The sequence below is a fragment of the Zingiber officinale genome, unplaced genomic scaffold (genome assembly GCF_018446385.1).
Source record: "Zingiber officinale cultivar Zhangliang unplaced genomic scaffold, Zo_v1.1 ctg72, whole genome shotgun sequence".
Classification (NCBI taxonomy): Eukaryota; Viridiplantae; Streptophyta; class Magnoliopsida; order Zingiberales; family Zingiberaceae; genus Zingiber; species Zingiber officinale.
Window position 1 is genome coordinate 113,363 of NW_024589968.1, and position 27,724 is coordinate 141,086.

Here is a 27,724-nt window from a genome sequence, read left to right on the forward strand (position 1 = left end):
TGTTGGAGGTATTCTTGATAACCTTGGTTATCGATCCAAGATCATCAACGAAAACCTGTTAAAAAAAAATGTTCATTTTTTTAACCTAAACTCTAAAAAAAAATTAACACTATTGTATGTTCATGAATTTCTCATAAATGAGTACCTAGAATAATAAAATTATATATAAAGAGTTTTATTACTTTCACATACAAAATAAAAAACATAAACTAATAAAATATTTTATGGAGATGCGGGGTATCGATCCTCGTACCTCTCGCATGCTAAGCGAGCGCTCTACCATCTGAGCTACATCCCCATTAATAGATTTTAATTTATATTCTCAAATATCATTACAAAATTAGTTCGTCTTGTAGATTGATGCATTTAGTGAACGACACCTCGGACTCTCACCGTTATGGCGATTCTTCGGTTCCAACGGCACCTCGTCGTATAACTCTTCCTCATCTCTGTCGCTGCCCTCGCGCTCCTCTGGGTTGCCTTCTCCTCTGCGATCCCTGCTTCCTCCGCGTCGTCGAGGGAAGCCGCCAAGGCGGTGGTGGAGAGCAAGTACTTGTATTGGGGCGACCGCATTGATTGCCCCGGAAAGCACTGCGACACCTTCGCCGGTCTGGGCCATCAATTTCTCTTCTGTTCTACTACCTTGCTTTAATATTCCATCACTATTGTGGATGATCTTCTTTGATTCGTTGAATTGGAATTAAGAACACTCCAAGTTTATGGGATTATGAAGATTTGCCTTTGAGCATTTGATTTGGGTGTTAAAGTTCACTCCTTGCGTATAAAAAATTTGTAGGAAGAATTCTAGATGGAGGAATTAATTAATAGTTGTTTTGTACTGACATTATGCTTGTTTAAAAAATTTGCAGAGTATTTGTGATGCCTTCTAGAATGTGCATCAATCCAACACATAACAAGAAGGGGATCCTGCACCAAAGCGGAAATCCAAATACAGATGGAATGTACAATTACTCAACTCCTGTTACATTATTTGAAGTCAATAGAAACTAATTTACTTCATGATTGAATCTCAACTCATTTTTTGCAAACTCGTTGAATTTGGTGCCTTGTTGTTCCATGTATAGGGCATTCTTTTTTGTGATTATGTGAATTTAAAATGTTTGATGTTGATTAAAGATTTTAATCTCAATCAAATTCATTGAAACAAATCAAGACATTCAACCTCTTGAGTATAATGAAGTAATCCACACATGAAATTTTCTTTATTTCCCACGATGTCGCCATGGTTAAATGGTCTGATACTCTGCTAGGTGATCTTTGAATCTTCAAGCTCTAGTCTTGACCACGATGAACATCCAGGTTTATGGAGTGCAAGGATCGAACCAATCACAGCTCTGTTTTGCTACCACATGATTTTCTTCCTACGATGGCTGCCAAAAGACTAAGGAATGTAGCAGATAAGGTATTGGTTCTCCAAATTTGTTATTTGACTTGCAAAATAGCTAATAACTATCTCATAATACAAGTAAAATATCTTTCAAGAGAAATTCTCTTTTTGTTAGGGTTGTGATGTTTCTATGACACAACCCCTTCTAGAGAAATTCACTTTTTTCATGAGCTCTGATGTTTCTATGACATTCAAATGAATAATTGGTGTTGGACTCGTGTGACTCTTTCTTAGTTTCATTGCTCTACTTGCCACAAAAGTCTTGCAAACGTGTGACATGAGAACATTTGATGAATTTGTTCTTGTGGCAGACAAATGATGCATATTGAGATACCACTGGAGAATTTCTTCAACGCATATGGATAACTTTTCATTCTTGTTATTGTCACGCCCCAGAGGAGTCCCTGTCCGAGAAAATTTCGGCAGCATCTCCCCTGTACGGTGGACAATCTGAAACTTTTCTACATCTCACAAATACCTCAGCCACAGGCGGCTGGAATAATAACAACAAAATAAAACATCACCACGCAGTTATATTGTCACGCCCCCAGAAGAGTCCCTGTCCGAGAAAATTTCGACAGCATCTCCCCTGTACGGCGGACAATCAAAAATTTTCTACAAGCACTAAATACTCAGCCACATGCGGCTGGAATCATAACAATAATAAAAATCAATCACCACGTAGTTTATATATATATTCAGCCTCTGGCTGACACAACCACGCAGTAATAATACTCTGACTCAAAAACCACCCTACTCAACTACACTCGTAAAGCTCAAAACCGACGAACTCACCTCTTCTGCCATCCAAGCAGGCATGTAGTAGAATAAAAACCAAATCCAAATCCATCGATATAATAAAATCTATATCATGTCCATAAGCAAATAAATCTAGAACATAACGAGTTCAAACATTCTATAACAGAAAGAAACCAAAGAAAACCAAACATATCCTGGAGGTCTGCAGGACCAGCACTACGTGCAGTGAGGACTAGCGACTGGAACTCCCTCCTGACAGCATCAACCTGAAAATATCAACAATGGAGGCGGGGTGAGTCCAACACTCAGCAAGTACAGATGATATGCAAAGTAAAGAAACAACACCTAGCACTAATCATGCGTATAAAAAAGATAAGAATGCATCTGAAATAAACAGGAGAATACTGTACTAACCAGTCCCGAGTATAAGGTCAAACAGTCCGATAAGAAACCTGTATGCATGTCAAACATAGGTATCCAAACAATATGCATATAAATGCAGCAAACACAAACACAAACAATAAATGCATCATGCATATGATGCAATGACATGGCTGGTCACCCCTGACGCCAGTCGATCATCTCATACAAAAGTGAGGCCAAGTGGGTAGGGCTGTGACAACCGTGCACTCTGTCGTCACTACTCCTGATGAGTGACCGAGTGGACGGGATGCTGTCGGAGTACACCTATCCTCCTACCCCAAATCATAGATGGGGGAACGCAATGCTCTCAACTCCCGGTACACGATGACGGGGAGGAATCCCTGCCGGATAACACGTTGTGTCACACTACCCATGAGTGGACCAACGGTGCCTAACAGAGTCCCTGCTGCAACACACTCTACCTGAATCGACCACTACCCATGAGTGGTGGTGTGTGCAGATCCATGTAACTGGCGATGTGCTCAACAATAATGGAGCGGACTATCGCACAGCATGCAATCATGCAAATGATGCATGGCAATAACCATATAAACACCCTGACCTAATCCATATATATAGAAAAGTACACCCTAGGTAAATGAATCATATCGAATCAAAGGTACACAGAAGGTATAAAAACCTAGGTCCTGAACATGGTGAAGCATGGTATATCACTACCCCCTATAAGCATGTATAAACAGGTAAAATATACATGAGATGCAAATCAATCAATCAATCAAGCACGTACCAAGATTTGGGTAGTGATTAACCGAAACATATAAGAAACACAATTGATGCAATATGTTAATTTCATTACTAAGCATATCAAAGACAAAAAGTCAAAAGTACCCGCCTCCAAAAAGAAAGGATCGTATCTGGTCCAAATCTGACGTCGAGATATCGTCTCGCGTCAAGGTCCTGTGTCAATCAATATATATTTTTATTTAGCTAACATTCATAAGAATTTAAATAGCTAAATACAATCCACAAGACTAAATTAGGGAAAAACCCTAATCCGCACAATCTAAATCAATACACCCTAATTAAATCTCATGGTCAATTAGGGTTAGTTACCTTAACCCCAAACAACCATTAGATAGCAATCCAAAGACCTAAATCCAATTACACCTGAATCTAAAAACATGATCAACCAAATGTTTCATTCTAAATTCATAGACCACGTCAATTACAAAAGGTATTAAGATTCCTACATCATACCTCAAGTTCACAGCCGATAGAATTACTGGTTGGAGTGCTGCCGGCAAAGAAACACTACTGAAATTTACCTTTGCCCTGATCAAACATGCTGTCCACCAACTGAATACCCAAGTACCAGTAACCTCACCTCTTGGAATTCTTCCCTTCTGTTCGATTCTCAACTATCGGAGGTTGTTGCCGGAAGAATACTCCACAAACAGATTACCTCAACAATCCACGCCTCTGGTGAACAAGGGAAAAATACGAATTGATCACACAACATCTCAACAACCCACACGGTATGTTGCTTACCTCTTGGAATTCTTCCCTTCTGTTCGATTCTCAACTATCGGAGGTTGTTGCCGGAAGAATACTCCACAAACAGATTACCTCAACAATCCACGCCTCTGGTGAACAAGGGAAAAATACGAATTGATCACACAACATCTCAACAACCCACACGGTATGTTGCTTACCTACAAGATCCGGCTAGAGCACGGCTTGGCACAATCAATCAAGCATAATGCTCGGCACCGGTCTGCAGTCGGAGAAGGTAGCTGTAGCACAGAGGGAAGGGAGGTCCGGCGAATCAAATTCAGGGCTCGGCGTTGTGTGGAGAGGCTAGGGCACAGCCTCGGTTGCGACGACCGACGTGGTTCCCCGGTGGCTGGCAGAGGAGATCGGGACCGGCGCTAGGGTTTCGGCTGTGAGTCGCATCGGCTGTAGGGTGTCGGCTAGGGCACGACGTCGACACCACGCAGAGGAGAGGAGAAGAAAGGGTGGCTCTCGTCGCCGGCGGCCTGGTTTCAGGCGGAGGAGAGGGAAGAAGAGGAGAAGAAGAAGCGTGGCCGTGAGCGCAAGGGAGATGGTAATTTGGTCGGCGGTTTGTGCTCGAAGGGAGAAGAAAAAGGATTCGGCGTTGAGGGAAGGAAAAGAAAACGGGAATAAAAATAAGGAAAAAGAAAAAGAATTAAATATATAAACTTTTCCTCACTTAAATGGGGTAGCCTAACCAGGCTTTTCCGGACCCCGTTTTTATCCCCGTCAACTCGTCCGTACGAGCTCCGAAAAATTCCCGAAAAATTTCCAAAAATCCGGAAAATTCCCTTATTAATATTCGCCTATTTTCCGGTATTTTACATTCTCCCCCACTAATAAAAATTTGGTCCCCAAATTTCGTTATCTACCATCATCAAGTACTAACAACAGATATAGAGTATAAATGCTGAACGGTAAATAAATCACATACCTCAAGTGAAAAGATGGGGATATCGAGCTCGGATAGTATCCTCGAGCTCCAAAGTAGCTTCCTCATCCGAATGATTCTGCCATCCGACTTTAACTAGCCGGATAGTCTTGTTCCGCAACTGACGCTCTTTCCGGTCGAGAATCCGTACCGGAATCTCCTCATAAGTGGCGTCAGGCTGAACTGGAACTAAGACATCTGTCAGCACATGTGTCGGGTCAGGTACGTATCTACTCAGCATAGATACGTGGAATACATCGTGCACGCCTACCAAGGACGGCGATAGTGCCAACCAGTAAGCTACTGCTCCAATCCTTTCCGAGATCTGAAAGGTCCAATGTACCGCGGAGCTGGCTTACCTCTGAGGTCAAATCTCTTCACCCCTTTCGTGGGCGAAACTCGCAGAAATATATAGCCGCAAATGGAGAACTCAAGGTGTCTCCGACTCGGGTCCGCATAACTCTTCTGGCAGTCTTATGCCTCTGACATCCTGTATCTGATAATATGGACCACTTTGCCTCACGTTGAGCTCTATGAGGTCTCAACAACTGGGTCTCTTGGATTCTCGTCCTGATCGACGTCTAAGCAACCATCGTAACAAGACTACCCTGCTCGGTCTGTCCCTGCTCCTCAAGGTCTAACTCGGAGAAATCCTGAATCAAGTCTGTGACCACAACTCGGTGGCAAGTTAAAGTCCCTCTGGACTTCTAGCTAAGTGCATCGGCAACCACATTAGCTTTTCCCAGGTGATAGCTAATGGTACAATCATAATCCTTCAGGAACTCCATCTATCTCCTCGGAGATTAAGTTCCTTCCAAGTAAACAGATATTTGAGACTCTTATTGTCAGTGAGAATCTCAAATGTAATGTCATATAACTAATATCGCCAAATCTTCATGGCAAAAATAATGACGACTTGCTCCAGATCATATACAGGGTAGTTCTTCTCATGTTCCTTCAATCGACGAGAAGCATAGAAGACTACCATATCGTGCTGCATCAGAACAGTGCTCAACCCTGAATAGATGCGTCGGTGTAGAGGACATATCCGTCCTCTCCAGAAGGTAACACCAAAATCAGAGCCGACACTAGTCTCCGCTTCAGCTCCTAGAAGCTGGTCTTGCAATCCTCAGTCCAAGTAAACTTCACGCCTTTCATGGTCACGCGTGAAAGTAACATAGCTATGCGGAAGAAACCCTCGACGAAAGTGTCTGTAATATCCTGCTAGTCACAAAAGACTGCGGATCTCCTACACTGATTTTGGCTGCTCCCAACGGTAACAACCTCTATCTCCTGTGGAACCACGGTACACTCCTACTGGTGACTGTGTGTCCCAAACATCATAACAAAAGAAAATCCAAACCAGCACTACTGATAATCACATATAGATGTTCTCGTCGAATCATCTCTAGATCTATGCAAAGGTAGTGTACGTGACTCACCTCGGATCCGTAATAGATCACAACATCGTCCACAAAGATAATGGACACCTATCCAAACATCCTCGACATACCAGGATCATCGAGTCCCTGAAAACATCTAAGGCACTGTAAGCCTATATGGCAAAAACCAATACACATAACATCCGTATCACAGACATTCCTATCCATAAAATCTCCGATAATAAATCGAAAAATCTGATCATCAATAACATAAATCACCAAAGAATAAATCCTCCAGGGTGAGAGCAACGCTCCATCACAGGAAACACCACATATGTGGGAGCAACGCTCTACCACAAGAAATCCTCAATATGTGGGAGCAACACTCCACCACAAATAATCTGAAATATGTATCTGCAATAAATATAGGAGCAATGCTCCGCTACCAGCAATCCGTGATATGTGGGAGCAACGCTCCACCACAAAACAAATACCTAAGTACCCTAAGGCACCTAACTATCCAACTAGAGACTGTACAAGATCTCTCTACCACAATTCGCTGTGGTTAGCCTAGGATATAACAACCTAGTAACTAATCAAATCCATCATCAACTCCATCAGCATCCTAGTGGGTCATCCACTGATAGGAAAATTAGTTGATGAGTTAATTCAACAAATGACATAATGCAGTCACTCCACATTCTGCATTCAGTATAAGTAGAATCATCATACTGCTACCGATGTATACACCTAGCACACATGCTCACACAACATATGTATGATCAACAAAATCCTCCAATTATTATACACTAAACATACTCACACCTCAGGTATATTCAGTATGATACCTCCAACAATACATACCGAACACGTGTGCAAAATCAATGTAGGTAAAATCAATAATACACCTCAAACAACACCCACATGACATATCTTCACCTATGCCCAGAGTATAACCAACATATACTTCCAATAAAGCATACTAAACTCAGGTGCACTCATAAATCAAACATATCAAAAAGTTACCTCAGATACCACACCAAACACATATGTACATATCCCAACTCAGATTAAATCGACAAAATACCTCCATCAAAACACCACCGATGTACTTATACTACATCTCGGATTTAATCAACAAGATATCTTCAATAATACATCCAGATACATACACCGAACTACATATCTATAATCCACTAGGAGCCTTCAAACCATATCAGAACATGGTTACATATACTACTTGCAAATGGACAGTCTACCACAGGACTCCTACAACACATAACAATCATAATATACATCCAATATAGACATGCAAAATCAGCATACCAGCTCAATCAAAGAGACCAACCTTATGCTACCAACACCCATGGGTTACGGTATATCTAAACAAAATTCATGCATATGAATCAAGCATGAATACATCAATCAAAGGCAACCCAAAATAAAGCAGCCTAATCATCCAGTAACATCCCTGCTCTAGGTTCAAAGGAACTGGTATCGGAACAAGAAAGATATACACACCATGGTATAACATTGCAAGTCAATATCATAGACTACAAGACTATATCTAATGGGAAAAAATTTTATCATCATAAATCCAAATGTACTCTCCCAGTATACACTAGTAACGATTATATCCGATAAGTGTTAAGCAATTTGCTCTACACTTCCTTACATCAGTGGGGTCACATATCCCAATGCACCCTCTAAGTTATCCCACCAGGTATATACAGTCCACGGTCAAAGTCTTCACGGACTAGGATACATCGATCCTCTAAACCAATCCAAGCCGATAATGATATATGGCTAAATCAGTCCTTTCCACGTCAGTACAAAACATGTACTCAAATGTGCTCTAAATACATAACTAAGCACAAATAACCTAAAGGTTCAAACCTCTAAAAATAGAGTATGACAATCCTTTACTGATCAACCAACAAAAACTAAATCATTCATCTACTAACTAATCAAAAATACCTTAATCCTCCACAAGCAACTAAGGTATATCCAACCACATAATACCATATGCATAAATGTGTACGACCCAAAAGATAAACTCAGAATTCAAGATCATCAAGACACTCTCATTTTTATTCTCAAAAATATCAACCCACATAATATCAGATGAATCAGTCTCTACTCCACATGAGAGCAAGTTAGCATTCAAAACATCAAATCATTATTTATCCACATAGTCCAATATCTGAGGAAGCAAATATCAATTTTATCATCGTGTTAATTAACCACAACTAACCAGATATATTAAAATCTCATGGGCACACTCAACCGTAAACTCTCTAGCACCCGATTAATAATCTGATCACCAACTATAAACATCAAACCTGTGAATATCATACATGACACTCACTATGTCACCATCAACAACAACCCAAACAATAGATCATCAAAATAGTTATCCACTAATAGATCATCAAACAACCACATAACATTTACTCTCAAAATCATTAGAAATCAACACATCATAATATCTTATCTTCCAATATCCCCCAACCTCAAATCATTCTCAACAATGATCAAACATGATAACTCTCCAATGCCAAATTTTCATCGTATCGGATACCCTATTATCCAAAAGATACGAGTATAAAAACTCTACTGGCTAAGTCAACAGGAATATGTAGATATCATCCATTAGCCAGCTAACAATAGTAGAGGCTGGTAAGTGCCTCCATCTCCTAACCAACTAGTAGTAACAAAAGCTAAAACTACCGGTGGAAAAATATATAAAATCACCAGAGACTATAATCCTTGATCTCTATTAGGTCAATCATGCTCAATGGCTAACCCATCACATGTAATATGTGTTACAACAACCAGACAGGTATTACATAAAGAATGCTAATACATGTCATAACTATCATAAAATAAACATCATACCTATTTGCCGTCTGGAGATGTTCCATCGCTGTCCAGTCCCCAACTTCTGACCTCAAAATTCCGAACGAAAAAAAAATCGCCGGAAATCCATATAAATCCGAAACGGAAATCCGAAACATAACCATATCGAAAATCCGATAATGCCCAGTTTGACTCGCAAACCTGGCTAACCATAATATCCTGAATACCAACAACCGGTATCCGATAAATCTCCAGAACACCAAAAGCAGGTATCATAACCCGCTCTGATACCAAATAAATTGGTATCAGATAAATTCCGAAAATCCAAAAATACGAAACAAAAGATCGTAAAACTGTGCTCTGATACCACTAAATTGTCACGCCCCCAGAAGAGTCCCTGTCCGAGAAAATTTCGACAGCATCTCCCCTGTACGGCGGACAATCAAAAATTTTCTACAAGCACTAAATACTCAGCCACATGCAGCTGGAATCATAACAATAATAAAAATCAATCACCACGCAGTTTATATATATATTCAGCCTCTGGCTGACACAACCACGCAGTAATAATACTCTGACTCAAAAACCACCCTACTCAACTACACTCGTAAAGCTCAAAATCGACGAACTCACCTCTTCTGCCATCCAGGCAGACATGTAGTAGAATAAAAACCAAATCCAAATCCATCGATATAATAAAATCTATATCATGTCCATAAGCAAATAAATCTAGAACATAACGAGTTCAAACATTCTATAACAGAAAGAAACCAAAGAAAACCAAACATATCCTGGAGGTCTGCAGGACCAGCACTACGTGCAGTGAGGACTAGCGACTGGAACTCCCTCCTGACAGCATCAACCTGAAAATATCAACAATGGAGGCGGGGTGAGTCCAACACTCAGCAAGTACAGATGATATGCAAAGTAAAGAAACAACACCTAGCACTAATCATGCGTACAGTCTCCTGATAAAAAAGATAAGAATGCATCTGAAATAAACAGGAGAATACTGTACTAACCAGGTCCTGAGTATAAGGTCAAACAGTCCGAGGGATAAGGAAATCCTGTATGCATGTCAAACATAGGTATCCAAACAATATGCAGCATATAAATGCAGCAAACACAAACACAAACAATAAATGCATCATGCATATGATGCCAATGATGCGTCCTGGTCACCCCTGACGCCAGTCGATCATCTCATACAAAAGTGAGGCCGAGTGGGTAGGGCTGTGACAACCGTGCACTCTGTCGTCACTACTCCTGATGAGTGACCGAGTGGACGGGATGCTGTCGGAGTACACCAATCCTCCTACCCCAAATCATAGATGGGGGAGCGCAATGCTCTCAACTCCCGGTACACGATGACGGGGAGGAATCCCTGCCGGATAACACGTTGTGTCACACTACCCATGAGTGGACCAACGGTGCCTAACAGAGTCCCTGCTGCAACACACTCTACCTGAATCGACCACTACCCATGAGTGGTGGTGTGTGCAGATCCATGTAACTGGCGATGTGCTCAACAATAATGGAGCAGACTATCGCACAGCATGTAATCATGCAAATGATGCATGGCAATAACCATATAAACATCTTGACCTAATCCATATATATAGAAAAGTACACCCTAGGTAAATGAATCATATCGAATCAAAGGTACACAGAAGGTATAAAAACCTAGGTCCTGAACATGGTGAAGCATGGTATATCACTACCCCCTATAAGCATGTAGAAACAGGTAAAATATACATGAGATGCAAATCAATCAATCAATCAAGCACGTACCAAGATTTGGGTAGTGATTAACCGAAACAGATAAGAAACACAATTGATGCAATATGTTAATTTCATTACTAAGCATATCAAAGACAAAAAGTCAAAAGTACCCGCCTCCAAAAAGAAAGGATCGTATCTGGTCCAAATCTGACGTCGAGATATCGTCTCGCGTCAAGGTCCTGTGTCAATCAATATATATTTTTATTTAGCTAACATTCATAAGAATTTAAATAGCTAAATACAATCCACAAGACTAAATTAGGGAAAAACCCTAATCCGCACAATCTAAATCAATACACCCTAATTAAATCTCATGGTCAATTAGGGTTAGTTACCTTAACCCCAAACAACCATTAGATAGCAATCCAAAGACCTAAATCCAATTACACCTGAATCTAAAAACATGATCAACCAAATGTTTCATTCTAAATTCATAGACCACGTCAATTACAAAAGGTATTAAGATTCCTACATCATACCTCAAGTTCACAGCCGATAGAATTACTGGTTGGAGTGCTGCCGGCAAAGAAACACTACTGAAATTTACCTTTGCCCTGATCAAACATGCTGTCCACCAACTGAATACCCAAGTACCAGTAACCTCACCTCTTGGAATTCTTCCCTTCTGTTCGATTCTCAACTATCGGAGGTTGTTGCCGGAAGAATATCCACAAACAGATTACCTCAACAATCCACGCCTCTGGTGAACAAGGGAAAAATACGAATTGATCACACAACATCTCAACAACCCACACGGTATGTTGCTTACCTACAAGATCCGGCTAGAGCACGGCTTGGCACAATCAATCAAGCATAATGCTCGGCACCGGTCTGCAGTCGGAGAAGGTAGCTGCAGCACAGAGGGAAGGGAGGTCCGGCGAATCAAATTCAGGGCTCGGCGTTGTGCGGAGAGGCTAGGGCACAGCCTCGGTTGTGACGACCGACGTGGTTCCCCGGTGGCTGGCAGAGGAGATCGGGACCGGCGCTAGGGTTTCGGCTGTGAGTCGCATCGGCTGTAGGGTGTCGGCTAGGGCACGGCGTCGACACCACGCAGAGGAGAGGAGAAGAAAGGGTGGCTCTCGTCGCCGGCGGCCTGGTTTCAGGCGGAGGAGAGGGAAGAAGAGGAGAAGAAGAAGCGTGGCCGTGAGCGCAAGGGAGATGGTAATTCGGCTGGCGGTTTGTGCTCGAAGGGAGAAGAAAAAGGATTTGGCGTTGAGGGAAGGAAAAGAAAACGGGAATAAAAATAAGGAAAAAGGAAAAGAATTAAATATATAAACTTTTCCTCACTTAAATGGGGTAGCCGAACCAGGCTTTTCCGGACCCCGTTTTTATCCCCGTCAACTCGTCCGTACGAGCTCCGAAAAATTCTCGAAAAATTTCCAAAAATCCGGAAAATTCCCTTATTAATATTCGCCTATTTTCTGGTATTTTACATATATATAATCTATTCAGCCTCTGGCTGTCACAACCACGCAGTTAAGATAATTAAACAGTAAAATAATACTCTGACTCGAAATTCACCCTACTCCACTACACTCGTAAAGCTCATATCCGACGAACTCACCTCTTCTGCCGTCCAGGCAGGCATGTAGTAGAATAAAAAACCAAATCCAAATCCATCGATATAATAAAATCTATACCATGTCCATAAGTAAATAAATCCAGAACATAACAAGTTCAAACAGTCTAGAACAGAAAAGGGAACCAAACGAAAAACCAATCACATCCTCGAGGTCTGCAGGGACCAGCAACTGGAACTCTCTCCTGACAGCATCAACCTGAAAATATCAACAATGGAGGCGGGGTGAGTCCAACACTCAGCAGGTACAATTGATATGCAAAGTAAAGAAACAACACCTAGCACTAATCATGCGTACAGTCTCCTGATAAGAAAGATAAAAATGCATCTGAAGTAAACAGGAGAATGCTGTACTAACCAGGTCCTGAGTATAAGGTCAAACAGTCCGAGTGGTATAGGAATCCTGTATGCATGTCAAATATAGGTATCCAAACAATATGCAGCATATAAATGCAGCAAGCACAAACACAAGCAATAAATGCATCATGCATATGATGCCAATGATGCGTCCTGGTCACCCCTGACGCCAGTCGATCATCTCACACACAATAGTGAGGCCGAGTGGGTAGGGCTGTGACAACCGTGCACTCTGTCGTCACTACTCCTGATGAGTGACCGAGTGGACGGGATGCTGTCGGAGTACACCTATCCTCCTACCCCAAATCATAAATGGGGGAGCGCAATGCTCTCAACTCCCGGTACACGATGACGGGGAGGAATCCCTGCCGGATAACACGTTGTGTCACACTACCCATGAGCGGACCAACGGTGCCTAACAGAGTCCCTGCTGCAACACACTCTGCCTGAATCGACCACTAACCCATGAGTGGTGGTGTGTGCAGATCCATGTAACTGGCGATGTGCTCAACAATAATGGAGCAGACTATCGCACAGCATGCAATCATGCAAATGATGCATGGCAATAACCATATAAACATCCTGACCTAATCCATATATATAGAAAAGTGCACCCTAGGTCAACGAATCATATCGAATCAAAGGTACACAGAAGGTATAAAAACCTAGGTCCTGAACATGGTGAAGCATGGTATATCACTACCCCTATAAGCATGTATAAACAGGTAAAGTATACATGAGATGCAAAACCAATCAATCAATCAAGCATATACCAAGATTTGGGTAGTGATTAACCGAAACAGATAAGAAACACAATTAATGCAACATGTTAATTTCATTACTAAGCATATCAAAGACAAAAAAAGTCAAAAGTACCCGCCTCCAATCGGAAAGGTCCAAATCTGACTCCGAGATACTCGTCTCGCGTCAAAGTCCTGTGTCAAACAATAAATCTTTTTATTTAGCTACATTTCACATAAATAGCTAAATACAACCTCTAACCCTAAAATTTGGGTAAAACCCTAATCAAAAATATAACTCAAGCTAACTAGGGTTAGTTTTATTTAACCTTAACCATTCCACTATTCAGTTTCAATTGAAACCTACACATGAATCCAAATTAACATATAATGCTAACACAACTAGAAATCCTTTATAACGAAGTCCAAAAATCCTAATTCTTACCTCAAACTCACAGCCTGTTGTTTCTTGATCCACAGTCACAGGGAGTGTTGCTGTTGACAACTAGGTAGGCTGGCACAAGATGGAAATGGCTGATCAACAACACAATTATCCTATTTCATCAACAACATGAATCACTTACCATAACCCTTACCTAAATCACAGATCTCTGCTATTGATCCATACCACTGGTGATGCTGATTTGAGTGCTTCCGGCAAGAAGACCTACTGGAACCAAGCTTCCCTGCTGGAATCTTCCTCCCGTATGGTCTAGAGAAACTCCACAGTCCACTTCCCGGGAATCCTCAACCCTAATTTATTGCCGCCGGAAGAAGACTCCACCACTAGATTACCTCAACAACCCACACGGTACACTGCTTACCTCCAAGATCCGGCTAGGGCACGGAGGGAAGTAAAGAGGATCGGCTCGGATATGGCTGTGATGACTCTATGCCGGTGATGAAGAGCCTCGGCAATGGCACACAGAGAAAGCGATGTCGCGAGCCGAGGGAGGAAGAAGTCAGCTGGCTGTGAACCCAACCTAGGGCACCGGTAACCTGGCCGAATCGGTCGGAGAGGGTCACGGGTCGACCGGCTAAGGCAGAGGAAGAAAGGACGCTGCGCGGTGACCGGCGCTAGGGCACCGGGGTGTGCGACGCTGCTCCGTGCGTCGCTAACGGCTAAGGCACAGGGACGGCTCGGGAAGAAGAAATGAAGAGAAGGGAAACCGCCGAGCGGTTAGGGCAAGGATCGGGAGGAAGCTTGGCGTCGGCGTGAGTTCGGCAGGGAGAAAGGAATCAGCGGAAAAAAATAAAAAAAAAGAATAAGGAAAAAGAAATTTATAAAATAAACAATTCCTCGCTTAAATGGGTAGCCTAAACAAGCTTTCCCGGAACCCAAATCTTATCCCCGTTAACTCGTCCGTACGAGCTCCGAAAAATTCCCGAAAATTTGCCAAAAATTCCGGAAAATTCCCTTATTAATATTCGCCTATTTCCGGTATTTTACATTCTCCCCCACTAATAAAAATTTGGTCCCCAAATTTCGTTATCTACCATCAGCAAGTACGAACAACAGCTATAGAGTATAAATGCTGAACGGTAAATAAATCACATACCTCAAGTGAAAAGATGAGGATATCGAGCTCGGATCGTATCCTCAAGCTCCCACGTAGCCTCCTCGTCCGAATGATGCTGCCATCCGACTTTAACCAGCTGGATAGTCTTGTTCCGCAACTGACGCTCTTTCCGGTCGAGAATCCGTACCGGAACCTCCTCATATGTAATGTCAGGCTGAACTGGAACTGGAATATCTGCCAGCACATGTGTCGGATCAGGCACGTATCTCCTCAGCATCGATACGTGAAATACATCGTGAACGCCTGACAGGGACGGTGGTAGTGCTACCGCTCCGATCCTCTCCAAGATCTCGAAAGGACCAATGTACCGCGGAGCAAGCTTACCTCTGAGGCCAAATCTCTTCACCCCTTTCGTGGGTGAAACTCGTAGAAATACATGGTCGCCAACAGAGAACTCTAGTGGTCTGCGTCTCCGATCAGCATAACTCTTCTGACGATCCTGCGCCTCTGACATCCTCCGTCTGATAGTACGGATCAACTCTTGCATCCTGCTGAACTCTATGAGGTCCCAACAGCTGGGCCTCTCCAACCTCATCCCAAAGGACGGGTGTCCGACAAGGTCTACCGTACAACGCCTCAAACGGTGCCATCTGGATAGCCGAATGAAAGCTATTGTTGTAGGCAAACTCTACCAACGGCAGATGGTCCTCCCAGCTGCCTCCGAAATCCATAACACATGATCTCAGCAGGTCCTCTAACGTCTGAATGGTCCGCTCTGACTGTCCATCTGTCTGTGGATGGAAAGTTGTACTGAAACGGAGCTATGTACCCAAGGCCTGCTGTAGACTCTGCCAGAACCGAGACGTAAACCGTAGATCTCTATCCGAAATGATACTCAACGGAACACCATGTAGTCAGATGATCTCCCGACAATACAGATCTGCCAATCGATCCAGGGGATCAGTCCTCCGAATCGCTAAAAAGTGCGCGGATTTGGTTAATCGATCAACGATTACCCAAATCGCGTCATGGCCTCGTCGTGTCCTCGGCAACCCTACCACAAAGTCCATGGTAATGTGATCCCACTTCCACTCAGGAATAGGAATCCGCTGAAGTAATCCTGCAGGTCTCTGGTGCTCAGCCTTCACCTGCTGACAAACAAGACACCTAGCTACGAAATCCGCGATGTCTTTCTTCATGTCGTTCCACCAATAGGAACGCCTCAAGTCTCGATACATACGGGTCCCGCCTGGATGGATCGCAAATCCAGAACGGTGTGCCTCCTGAAGTAGCTCCTGTAAGACCAGATGAGACTGAGGTACGCATAATCTGCCTCGGAAGAATATAATACCCTCCTCGTCTCGTGTAAACTCGGTCTGCTGCCCGGAAGCTATCTGACTGCTAATAAACTGCAAATGCTGATCACTGGCCTGTGCCTCTCGGATCCTCGTCCTGATCGACGACTGAGCAACCATGGTAACAAGAATACCCTGCTCTGTCGGTCCCTGCTCCTCCAGGTCTAACTCAGAAAAACTCTGAATCAAATCCGTAACCGAAATCCGGTGACAAGCTAAAGTCCCTCTGGACTTCCTGCTGAGCGCATCGGCAACCACATTAGCTTTTCCTGGGTGGTAGCTAATGGTATAATCGTAGTCCTTCAGGAACTCCATCCATCTCCTCTGTCGGAGATTCAGCTCCTTCTGAGTGAAAATGTATTTGAGACTCTTATGATCAGTGAGAATCTCAAATGTGATACCGTATAAATGATGTCGCCATAGCTTCAGAGCAAAGATGATGGCAGCTAACTCCAGGTCATGAACTGGGTAGTTCTTCTCATGCTCCTTCAGCTGACGAGAAGCATAAGAGACTACTCTTTCGTGCTGCATCAGAACAGCGCCCAAACCCTGAAGAGATGCATCGGTGTAAAGTACAAATCCGTCCTCTCCAGAAGGTAAAATCAAAACTAGAGCCGACACTAATCTCCGCTTCAGCTCCTGGAAGCTGGTCTCGCAATCCTCGGACCATATGAACTTCACGCCTTTCCTGGTAAGACGTGTCAGCGGCATAGCAATACGCGAGAAGCCCTCGACAAAACGTCGGTAATATCCGGCCAATCCCAGAAAACTGCGGATCTCCTGAACTGACTTCGGCTGCTCCCAACCGGTGACAGCCTCGATCTTCTGAGGATCAACTGAAATACCTCTGCTAGAAACCCAACTGAGGATAGCCAGAATGCACACTTGCTGAACTTCGCGTACAGCTGATGTCGTCGAAGAATCTCCAAGACTGTGCGAAGATGCTGTGCATGCTCCTCCTCGGAACGAGAGTAGACCAATATGTCATCAATGAAAACGATAACAAACTGATCCAGATACTCCAGAAATATGCGGTTCATCAAGTCCATAAACACCGCTGGAGCATTGGTAAGCCTAAATGGCATTACCAAAAACTCATAATGACCGTATCTGGTACGGAAAGCTGTCTTCTGGATATCAGAATCTCTGACTCTCAACTGATGATATCCGGATCGCAGATCAATCTTAGAATACACTGATGTACCTCTGAGCTGATCAAACAAATCCTCGATCCGCGGTAATGGATATTTATTTCTGATGGTAACTGCATTCAGCTGCCTGTAGTCAATACACAACCTCATAGTACCATCCTTTTTCTTGACAAATAGAACTGGAGAACCCCATGGTGAAACACTAGGGCGAATAAATCCCCTGTATAAACTGCATCATGCGAGTTCTGTCCTCCACAACTAACTCTGGACAAAACTGAGCCAACCGGAGGAATTCAGTATTATACTCGGTCACTGAGCGATTATTCTGCCTCAGACTCATAAAATCCTGTCGGCAAGCCATCTGATAGGACAGTGGAAAGAAACGGCTCTCAAAAGCCTCTCTGAACCTGGTCCATGTGACGTTGCGCTCACCAATAATAGAACGCTGAGTAACCCACCAGGCATTAGCTTCATCCCGTAAATGGTAAGCAGCCAGCTCTGCTTTCTCCCACTCGGAGCAAGCCATATAGAAGAAAGTCTGCTCCATAGTCTCTATCCATGACAGAGCCATACTCGGATCGAGATCTCCGCGGAAAAGAGTGAAACGAGTCTTCATCGACTCAGCCAGTGCTGGGCGACAATATCAGTGAGCTGTGTCGGGACGGCTGCAGGAACTGGCGGAAACACTGGAGCTGATACTACAGGTGGTACCGCGGAATAAACCGGAGGAGGAACTCCCGATGCTGCTGTATATACCGGAGCATAAGCCGTCGGTGGTACTGACTGGGGAATAAAAGTGGTGGCAGCTGGAGGTACGGTAGGTAATGGTACCGGATATGGTGCAGCTGCTGCTACTGTAGGCACTGGGGGCACAGGTGCCACTGGTATAGGATACACTGTAGATCCAAGTGGTGGTGGCACTGAATACGCCGTAGGCTGCGCTGGAGCAGCTGTCGGGTACACCAATGGTACCCCTGATGGTACTGTAAACAGGGTAGGCGTGGATACCGTCGGTGTGGCCAAAGTAGGTATCTCTACAGGAGCTATCAGGATTTGAGAGCCCGACGCTCCCGCCGCATCCTGAGTCTGTCCCTGACTGACAGGCTCACTAACAGTGGGCATCTCTGGCATATACAGAGATCCCGTGGTCCTCGCACGTGGTCGTCCAGCACCACGTCTCGCAGCAATACATGTGGATAGTCTCATATCTGTTAAATTAAATTACAGATATTACTACAAGTATAAAAATCATAAACTAACAACATACCTATTTGCTGTCTGGAGATGTTCCGTCGCTGTCCAGTCCCCAATTTGACCTCAAAATTCCGAACGTACCTATCGCCGGAAATCCAAATAAATCTGAAACGGAAATCCGATAATGCCCAGTTTGACTCGCAAACCCGGCTAACCCAAATATCCAGAATACCAACAACAGGTATCCGATAAATCTCCAGAACACCAAAAGCAGGTATCATAATCCGCTCTGATACCAAATAAATTGGTATCAGATAAATCCCAAAAATCCAAAATACGAAACAAAAGATCGTAAAACTGTGCTCTGATACCACTAAATTGTCACGCCCCAGAGGAGTCCCTGTCCGAGAAAATTTCGGCAGCATCTCCCCTGTACGGTGGACAAATCTGAAACTTTTCTACATCTCACAAATACCTCAGCCACAGGCGGCTGGAATAATAACAACAAAATAAAACATCACCACGCAGTTATATATAATCTATTCAGCCTCTGGCTGTCACAACCACGCAGTTAAGATAATTAAACAGTAAAATAATACTCTGACTCGAAATCCACCCTACTCCACTACACTCGTAAAGCTCAAATCCGACGAACTCACCTCTTCTGCCGTCCAGGCAGGCATGTAGTAGAATAAAAAACCAAATCCAAATCCATCGATATAATAAAATCTATACCATGTCCATAAGTAAATAAATCCAGAACATAACAAGTTCAAACAGTCTAGAACAGAAAAGGGAACCAAATGAAAAACCAATCACATCCTCGAGGTCTGCAGGGACCAGCAACTGGAACTCTCTCCTGACAGCATCAACCTGAAAATATCAACAATGGAGGCGGGGTGAGTCCAACACTCAGCAGGTACAATTGATATGCAAAGTAAAGAAACAACACCTAGCACTAATCATGCGTACAGTCTCCTGATAAGAAAGATAAAAATGCATCTGAAGTAAAGAGGAGAATACTGTACTAACCAGGTCCTGAGTATAAGGTCAAACAGTCCGAGTGGTATAGGAATCCTGTATGCATGTCAAATATAGGTATCCAAACAATATGCAGCATATAAATGCAGCAAGCACAAACACAAGCAATAAATGCATCATGCATATGATGCCAATGATGCGTCCTGGTCACCCCTAACGCCAGTCGATCATCTCACACACAATAGTGAGGCCGAGTGGGTAGGGCTGTGACAACCGTGCACTCTGTCGTCACTACTCCTGATGAGTGACCGAGTGGACGGGATGCTGTCGGAGTACACCTATCCTCCTACCCCAAATCATAAATGGGGGAGCGCAATGCTCTCAACTCCCGATGACGGGGAGGAATCCCTGCCGGATAACACGTTGTGTCACACTACCCATGAGCGGACCAACGGTGCCTAACAGAGTCCCTGCTGCAACACACTCTGCCTGAATCGACCACTAACCCATGAGTGGTGGTGTGTGCAGATCCATGTAACTGGCGATGTGCTCAACAATAATGGAGCAGACTATCGCACAGCATGCAATCATGCAAATGATGCATGGCAATAACCATATAAACATCCTGACCTAATCCATATATATAGAAAAGTGCACCCTAGGTCAACGAATCATATCGAATCAAAGGTACACAGAAGGTATAAAAACCTAGGTCCTGAACATGATGAAGCATGGTATATCACTACCCCTATAAGCATGTATAAACAGGTAAAGTATACATGAGATGCAAAACCAATCAATCAATCAAGCATATACCAAGATTTGGGTAGTGATTAACCGAAACAGATAAGAAACACAATTAATGCAACATGTTAATTTCATTACTAAGCATATCAAAGACAAAAAAAGTCAAAAGTACCCGCCTCCAATCGGAAAGGTCCAAATCTGACTCCGAGATACTCGTCTCGCGTCAAAGTCCTGTGTCAAACAATAAATCTTTTTATTTAGCTACATTTCACATAAATAGCTAAATACAACCTCTAACCCTAAAATTTGGGTAAAACCCTAATCAAAATTATAACTCAAGCTAACTAGGGTTAGTTTTATTTAACCTTAACCATTCCACTATTCAGTTTCAATTGAAACCTACACATGAATCCAAATTAACATATAATGCTAACACAACTAGAAATCCTCTACAACGAAGTCCAAAAATCCTAATTCTTACCTCAAACTCACAGCCTGTTGTTTCTTGATCCACAGTCACAGGGAGTGTTGCTGTTGACAACTAGGTAGGCTGGCACAAGATGGAAATGGCTGATCAACAACACAATTATCCTATTTCATCAACAACATGAATCACTTACCATAACCCTTACCTAAATCACAGATCTCTGCTATTGATCCATACCACTGGTGATGTTGATTTGAGTGCTTCCGGCAAGAAGACCTACTGGAACCAAGCTTCCCTGCTGGAATCTTCCTCCCGTATGGTCTAGAGAAACTCCACAGTCCACTTCCCGGGAATCCTCAACCCTAATTGGTTGCCGCCGGAAGAAGACTCCACCACCAGATTACCTCAACAACCCACACAGTACACTGCTTACCTCCAAGATCTGGCTAGGGCACGGAGGGAAGTAAAGAGGATCGGCTCGGATATGGCTGTGATGACTCTATTCCGGTGATGAAGGGCCTCGGCAATGGCACACAGAGAAAGCGATGTCGCGAGCCGAGGGAGGAAGAAGTTAGCTGGCTGTGAACCCAACCTAGGGCACCGGTAACCTGGCCGAATCGGTCGGAGAGGGTCACGGGTCGACCGGCTAAGGCAGAGGAAGAAAGGACGCTGCACGGTGACCGGCGCTAGGGCACCGGGGTGTGCGGCGCTGCTCCGTGCGTCGCCGACGGCTAAGGCACAGGGACGGCTCGGGAAGAAGAAATGAAGAGAAGGGAAACCGCCGAGCGGTTAGGGCAAGGATCGGGAGGAAGCTTGGCTTCGGCACGAGTTCGGCAGGGAGAAAGGAATCAGCGGAAAAAAATAAAAAAAAAGAATAAGGAAAAAGAAATTTATAAAATAAACAATTCCTCGCTTAAATGGGTAGCCTAAACAGGCTTTCTCGGAACTCAAATCTTATCCCCGTTAACTCGTCCGTACGAGCTCCGAAAAATTTCCAAAAATTCCGAAAAATTCCCTTATTAATATTCGCCTATTCCCGGTATTTTACAGTTATTATTATAGAATGCAGTAAGATTTAGTAGATTCATAAAATATGACAAGAATGAACTTTGATTACAACCCTCCTACTTCCATGTGTCTATCAATCTCTTAATCTATTTTCAAAGTGTTGTTTCTGTCATTCATAAGAATCTCTCTGTTCTTTACATTTATAATTTCTGGAATTTATGATTTGTCTATCGAAATAAATAAACTTCTTTGCTTCATCTATTCGTGCAGCCTCTTGCAACGGTAAAATTGTTGCTTTGTGACCAAAAGGTCACGGGTTCGAATCCTGAAAACAACCTCTTGCAAAAAAATAAGATAAGGCTGCATACAATGGATCCTTCCTCGAGACCCCGCATAACGGGAGCTTCGTGCACCGGACTACTTTTTGGTTTTTTTGTTGCTTCATCTATTCGTGCACTTCTGCATTGGATATATGTTGGTTTTTGTATGTGAGTGCAAACTTTGTAACAGGTACAAATTGGCATGCTCATCGAACTTTACAAACATATTCGACTCGGTGGTCGAGAACAACTATCAGCTTTTTATGGTAGAAAGATTGATTTTGGCAAGTGCCGAAACATATGTGAAAACTTACAAGGAAGATGATCTGAGTCTAATAAATGACCCAAAGAATAACAAATATTCAGATATATGGTCGAACAACAAATGCGTGGGAATGGACTGCTTTAAACATCTAACAAATTGAGTTCGCATGTGGATTTCTTAAAAATAATTAACCAGGCTGAGTAACGTCGAGCATGGGATGACCGACCAGGTCCCACGAAAGTTTTCCACCGGACACCAAGGTAAATCGGGAAGGGCTCGCAGCGGGCAACCTAGAAGTCCAACATCTTTTAGTTGTGTGCCCCATTTAGAGGAAAAATTCCTGCAAATTCGCCATAGTTGGGGCTCGAACCGTGGGTGCCTGGGTGATAACCTAGATGCCCTGCCGCTGCACCATAACCTCGGAGGCTCCATGATTAGGTTGATTGAACACAAATGGCGATGGGATAAATCTCGCGACTCAAAAGTATTCTTCAGCATTGCAAATATATACATTCATCAAATATCATTAAATCAGACTTCATAACTCAAATCCTCGCTATAATATTCCTATCAAATTAACTTACTTTTAGGGTGCAAATCTTAGATTTGTCAGTATCAATACCATAAAAAAAATGCATGATTTGAGCGAACCAATTCATGACGCGATAAGGCATGCTAGAATTAGTTCAACCTTTGATATGGCGGGCAAAAATGGACTCATTGCTTGTACTCAACCTATCGAGATCATCTAATGGCAAAGATCTATTTGTTAGAGGAACTCGTCATTAACTTGTTAACTTCTTGTAATATATACAAAGAACATCTCTATCTCCAACATGGTAGTTAAATTCTAAGAGATTATTAGCTTTTTGGTTTTATGACATGTATACGAATTGCAAATATAAGTTTGTAACATTAAAAAATAATGGAAATTCTAAATTTATATGGCTTAAGTTAATTGTAAAAAAAACTTGCACTCAATAAATTAAAACTATTGTAAAGGTAAATGAATGATTTAAAAACCATAAAGATGCATTATAAAAAAATCGACAAATTATGAGGGATAACAATATTTTTTTTTCTATTACAATAAGAAAAAAAATCAAAATGATAGAAATTTCTCAGACTCATAAGTTTAACTGATCAAATGAGATCTAGAAATAACATCATAATTTTACCTTTTTTAAAATTCAAATACAATTTCCACTATCTATATATTCGATAACAAAAATAAATTAAACATTTATGAGAAAATTTAGTGTTTAACTCGATAATCATTTATTTATATTTATTCGATATGAATTAAATAAATAAGCTTGATTAATTCATTAAAAAAATAAATAAATTTCTTAAAAACAAAGATTTTAAATTATTCAAAAATTATATTCACAAACAAAACTTGTAAACTATATTTATTAACAAACTTGTTATTAAATTTGTAAATAATTTTTTTTTAAAAAAAAAACTGTAATATTAAACTCATTAATCAAATAAATAAACTTTAAAATATAAAAATTTTAATCAATCAATTTCAAATTAAAAATATAATAATATCTAAATATATATAGATTTTGTTTGGCCTGGCATGATATATAATTTGTGTTTATATAAATTTTATAATAGCATACACATTTGGCTGGTAGCTGAGTTGTGTGGGTATATAGTAGAAGTAGGAACAAAATTTCATTAAATTTTCTTAATAATTTATAATTAGGGATGTTAAAAATAAATCTGATCCGTAAATCCAAGTCAACCCGAAAAATATCCAACTTGAATTAGAAATTTTCATATTCAGATCGGAGGGTTTTTAAGTTGTACTAGGATTGGATCGGAGTCCAGATTGACTAGGATTGGCCTAAATTTAGGATTTAATAAATCTTTTTAAAATTAACTCAAATTTTATTTTTAAAATTATGAATATCAATATTAAATCTAGTATAATAATGATAAATTATTGAGATAAAAATAAAAAAATATAATAAAAAAAACAAGCAAAAAATTATTTTTAATTAAGTTATTCAAGTTGGTCGAATTATTTAGATTCATATTTAAAGATTTCAAAGATTTCGAATTGTATTCGGGGTTAGGTTCGAATTAATTTTTTTTTATAAAATCTTTGCTTCAAGCCGAATTAATTGGTATTCGGGTGATACAAGTGTTTTATGTGTTTTATTCCCTAAGGATTAAATGTCCTCCCTATTAGAAAGTTGTTTGGTAAGTGATTTATCTTTTCTTGGGCGGAGTAAAATTACTTTTTTCTTACCAAATTAAAAAAAACACTAATTAAGTTATTTCGATTAAATTGAATAACCTAATCAAATTTAATATCTTAATTAAATTATTTCAAAATTTCATCTAAAAAAACATCAATCTATTCAATTCTAATTTTAAAATTTCTTATTAATGAGAGCAACTGTAACGACCACCCTTCTTACTACTACTACTCTCTAAGGATGATCGTTACTTAACTACTAACTCTACTTAACCGGTATAATTAAAATCCTCGAAGAAACCCTACCGAAAAATTTTGACAAAGTCTCCCCTATACCGGTGACCATAATCATTAATACATGACATAATATACACAACCACAAGCGGCTGGAACACATATCAATCAACCACGCAGTATAATAAATCCAAAATAAAGGAAACAATACCACAACTCATCACACCATATCACAATTCTTCTACTATGTCCTAATCACATCAAAATAACAAATGTTATCTCAAATACTCCTAACATAGCAAAAGACAATGGAGACTAAAATAAAACTTCTTTCCTAGTCCCAAGGCTTCCATAGTCCTGGCATCACACATCCTTCAAACACCTCCTTGTCGCCTTCCTTTCTATATCTTTTCCTTTCCTGTATCTGCAGTAAGAGGAAGTGCAGTCTATAAGCAAAATTTGCTTAGTAAGCGCTATCTAACTCACAAAAACTCGATATGCATGTATATAAATAAAAACATGCTAAAACTGAATGCTAACATGTAAAGCTACTCATGCTCATAAATAACAAAGAACAGTAAACTAACTCATGCTCTTCTATTAGTAAAGAAACATACTGAAAGGCTAAACATGTAAGGCAAGTCTATACTATCATGCTTGCATAAAGAACTTAACTTACTGAATTCTAAACACCTTCTGTATCTTATTTCACTTGCTTAAAGCCTTATTCTTTAATACTTGTAAACTTTTGTAAGCACATTGTCTTATTAGTTCAAAAGCTTATACTTTTAATACTTCAAAATAATAATCAACTTCTTCTTAGGCCCGGCAACTGTACCTGCTTTTACTTTTGTAACGACCCGACCCATTTGGCGGCCCATTTGGCGACCCTCAGGTCGTCGACCGTCGACCGTCGGCCGTGCTGTTACTACTAGGTTCTCAATAGCAAGCTACTGTAATGATCCCTCCCCAAAGAAAAATTAATTTAATATCATAGTGAACCAATGGTCCACGTATCAGATATTAAACTGATAAGAACAGATACTACACTTGATCTTAGCCAAAAGGCCGAGAAAGGTATGAATGAGAAAGTGCCATAGCCTCTTCTTTTATAGCACTAGTTCCACTCCGTTAATCAAAAACAAACGATATGGGACTAAATTATAAACCCTAAACTCTAAAGTCTATCTAGTATAAAAGGTGAGAGTACACTGCAAATCGTGATCTTTCTCACGTCTCCTTCTCCTTGGTCGCAGAAAAGAAATGAGAGTCCTGTTGCTTGCGATTTTGTTCTGGAGGCAGTTAAGGTTTGTTGCTTCGTCGCTGCAGCTGCGTCGGGACGTCACCTCCGTCGATCACCCTCTCTCCGCCTCGTTCCCTCATCAACTGATCAAATTCTTCGGCGATGCTGTTTGTGGGTTTGATCCCCCGATTCGCTCGGCTCGTCACTAGTCAGTTTCAGATGTCGATCCTATAGGAAATGGGAACGTTGGAACATGTCCACGTTCCCCACTACTCTTAATGGAAAAGTCCATTATATCCTTGGGTTATTTTCCTTAATAAGGAGTGCATCCAAGGATCATGGGGAACGATTCACGGTGTAGAGAAAGAGACAACAATAGAGTGAGGAGAACACTTGAGACGATGGGATTTGGTTCGTGGAATTATGGAGAGCTTTCCAATCCTACGATTGCTCTTCCGACAGCTAGTCCAATCGTCGCCGATTGTAGATCTGTGGGAGATCGTTGTAAGTGTTTACCATTTTAATTCGTTTTGATTCATGCATTTAGAGTATCAACAATGGTATCAGAGCACATAGTTAGATATAAATGCATGACAAATCTCCTGTTTAAAATTGCTACCCCTTCCTTTTGCTCTTGTTTGCTGCCGCTCCGATCGATTTTGTTTCCTGTTGCCAACACATGGAAAGATAGCGTCCATGTTGCGAACTTCCCCAATTGTCGACGTCGTAGGCCTTGAGGGACACCCACGGAGTTTGCCTCTGATTTGGGCGGTGGCTGTGCTCATGGCCGCCACTCGCAGAGGCTTTGCGTCGTTAGCATTGGAGGGCTATCGCCAAAGACTTCCCCTGGTTTCTGGTCATTAACATTTTTTTTTGCATGTTTTAGTGTGTGCGAGATCAAAGGAAACTTTTTATCATAGTAAAAAGTCTTATTCAAATCAATAACCAAGTCACCATTGCCAGCATGCCCTCTTTTCAATTTTCAGACATGATCAATCGTACTGTCAAATATTTTGAGGAGGAAGTCTCAATTCATGCATCTTACTCTTGAGGTTTTGGTGGTTCTCATTTGATATGCTAGGTTCATCCTATTGAACTCGTTTTGTTTCTTTTATATCTACTTGCAATAGCCTGGAGGGATGAGATGTGGAAAGTCAATCTTACTTTGGCCTTTGTTCTTCCTTCTCCCATTGCAAAATATATTAAAGAACTTTGTTGCCTACTTTCCCAACTCTGTTGCTTCCTGGTATGAAAGCGCCTTAACATGTTAGTTAATCTAACCTGCAATCTAATCACCCCTCGAGTTATTCTCCTATAGTTCGGGCCCTCCGTAGA

At 41.6% G+C, this 27,724-nt stretch overlaps 1 non-coding gene and 2 pseudogenes across 1 annotated transcript; 1 reads left to right on the forward strand and 2 right to left on the reverse strand.

Annotated features, from left to right (window-relative positions):
• Positions 1 to 225: 225 nt before the first annotated feature.
• On the reverse strand, positions 226 to 298 carry TRNAA-AGC. Its single transcript has one exon. It is a non-coding gene; the product is annotated as a tRNA-Ala (tRNA).
• A 255-nt stretch (positions 299 to 553) lies between these two features.
• LOC122037660 overlaps positions 554 to 27,724 on the forward strand; it is a 123,595-nt pseudogene continuing 96,424 nt past the window's right edge.
• Positions 26,066 to 26,227, reverse strand: LOC122037721 (annotated as a pseudogene).